Source organism: Schistocerca nitens, chromosome 7 (assembly GCF_023898315.1).
Source record: "Schistocerca nitens isolate TAMUIC-IGC-003100 chromosome 7, iqSchNite1.1, whole genome shotgun sequence".
NCBI classification, from domain to species: domain Eukaryota; kingdom Metazoa; phylum Arthropoda; class Insecta; order Orthoptera; family Acrididae; genus Schistocerca; species Schistocerca nitens.
Window position 1 is genome coordinate 305,804,046 of NC_064620.1, and position 2,500 is coordinate 305,806,545.

At 58.3% G+C, this 2,500-nt stretch overlaps 1 non-coding gene across 1 annotated transcript in view; it reads right to left on the minus strand.

Moving 5' to 3' along the window:
* LOC126197355 (small subunit ribosomal RNA) overlaps window positions 1–76 on the minus strand; it is a 1,909-nt gene extending 1,833 nt beyond the window's left edge. Inside the window, exon 1 of the ribosomal RNA XR_007539722.1 lies at window positions 1–76. This exon is cut by the window's left edge and continues 1,833 nt beyond it. This is a non-coding gene — a ribosomal RNA (small subunit ribosomal RNA).
* Between the last annotated feature and the right edge of the window lie 2,424 nt (window positions 77–2,500).

A 2,500-nucleotide genomic window follows, 5' to 3' on the forward strand; every position in this document is an offset into this window, starting at 1 on the left:
AATGCGGCTTGTTCTGAGACATGCATGGCTTAATCTTTGAGACAAGCATATGACTACTGGCAGGATCAACCAGGGAGCTGCGTCAACTAGAGCTGAGCAGCCGGCCGCCCGGGAGTGTGTCCCGGAGGCCCGCGCGAACACGCAAGCGTCCGCTCAATTATTCTGCAAACAGGAGGAGGCTGGGCTCCCCTGCACGATACACCTCGAAACCCTCTCAGGTCCCGGCGGCGCGCAGCGCCGTCCTAAGTACTTGGTCGGGTTCGAGAGAGGCGCAATCGCCCGGAGATAGGCGAGTAGACGCTTTCAGTGCGACCACCCGTGCTCCCAACTGAGCTTGCCGCTGCCGACAGAGGCCCGGGAGCGTGCTGTCGTGGTGTTGCCGGCGGGAGACAACACGCGGCCACAAACAGTGACCGGGCAGCTCCAACGCCAGCGCCACAGAGGGGCAGAGCCCCACTTGGGTGCCAAAGCGAACTCTCCCAGCACAGCGCACGCGCCAACACATCCGCACAGCTGTGATACAAACCACCTGCGAGAACCGCGGGGGCGACCGAGCAGCAGACGGCGTCGCGGCGCCGAGTGCCGGGCGGCGGCGCATCCTCAACGCACACAGTCCTCAATCGGACCAGCGCACTGCAGATGTCCACCGCGCTTCGCACCGGGCCCGGGAGGACCCACTTTGGCCGCACGGCGCCGCGCGCTGGGTGCGCCGGCACGCAGATGCGCCGCCTGCCGCGTCCGTCAGCCGGCGCGCCTGCCACTGGGCGCCCCCACCAGCCGGCTGCCGCGCGTGCGCCCACGCAGCGCGCGGCCAGCACGCCGGGCGCCCCCCCCTCACTGGCCGGGGACGGTCCCACCCAGCCACCGCCGCGTATCACTTCATACCCACATGCCCACTCACGTTCGTGGGTATGACGGGTGTCGCTGAAGCAACCGGTTAATACCTGTACCGATCGTCGATATCAACGATTCACCTCCAGCGCGAACAACCGCGCAACAACGGATTTCCAGTTCATTTGCGTAACTTGGGCAGCAAACGTAGACGTCCATCTACATTTGCGAATTCAATGGGTCTTGCATGCCTGGATGTTATGAGTCACGACACGCCACATCAGTCCACATACATGCTGCGACGTATGCACGAGAGAACACGTGGAAGGTGGCCCGCGTACGTATGCCGATGCCATTGCACAGCTGCGAAGCTCATTGAACACGCAAACTCCTGACTGACGAACTAGAGGCGACAGGGGAGGGGGGGGGCGATATACGTCTTATAGCAGTACACATTACAGTGGATAGCGGGACCATGTGGAACGTACGCAACACTCGCTAGATGTTGTGAGGGTAGGCACCGTAACATGATTCAATACGCAGGACACCAGAGTGTGCGCGCAGCGAACTATGTTGAGAGGGTTGCGATTAGGCAACGCTACACGAATTTCTAGATTCATATAACAAACAATTACAGGGCACGTTAAGGCGCAACGTGGGTTAGGTTAGGGCCCAACGTGGGTTAGGTTAGGGCCCAACGTGGGTTAGGTTAGGGCCCAACGTGGGTTAGGTTAAGGCCCAACGTGGGTTAGGTTAGGGCCCAACGTGGGTTAGGTTAGGGCCCAACGTGGGTTAGGTTAGGGCCCAACGTGGGTTAGGTTAGGGCCCAACGTGGGTTAGGTTAGGGCCCAACGTGGGTTAGGTTAGGGCCCAACGTGGGTTAGGTTAGGGCCCAACGTGGGTTAGGTTAGGGCCCAACGTGGGTTAGGTTAGAGCCCAACGTGGGTTAGGTTAGGGCCCAACGTGGGTTAGGTTAGGGCCCAACGTAGGTTAGGTTAGAGCCCAACGTAGGTTAGGTTAGGGCCCAACGTAGGTTAGGTTAGGGCCCAACGTAGGTTAGGTTAGGGCCCAACGTAGGTTAGGTTAGGGCCCAACGTAGGTTAGGTTAGGGCCCAACGTAGGTTAGGTTAGGGCCCAACGTAGGTTAGGTTAGGGCCCAACGTAGGTTAGGTTAGGGCCCAACGTAGGTTAGGTTAGGGCGCAACGTAGGTTAGGTTAGGGCGCAACGTAGGTTAGGTTAGGGCGCAACGTTGGTTAGGTTAGGGCGCAACGTAGGTTAGGTTAAGGCGCAACGTAGGTTAGGTTAAGGCGCAACGTAGGTTAGGTTAAGGCGCAACGTAGGTTAGGTTAAGGCGCAACGTAGGTTAGGTTAAGGCGCAACGTAGGTTAGGTTAAGGCGCAACGTAGGTTAGGTTAAGGCGCAACGTAGGTTAGGTTAAGGCGCAACGTAGGTTAGGTTAAGGCGCAACGTAGGTTAGGTTAAGGCGCAACGTAGGTTAGGTTAAGGCGCAACGTAGGTTAGGTTAAGGCGCAACGTAGGTTAGGTTAAGGCGCAACATAGGTTAGGTTAAGGCGCAACATAGGTTAGGTTAAGGCGCAACATAGGTTAGGTTAAGGGATGGTGTATGACGGGGGAGGGGACGAGGTTCGTTCATAGTGATGATGGTAA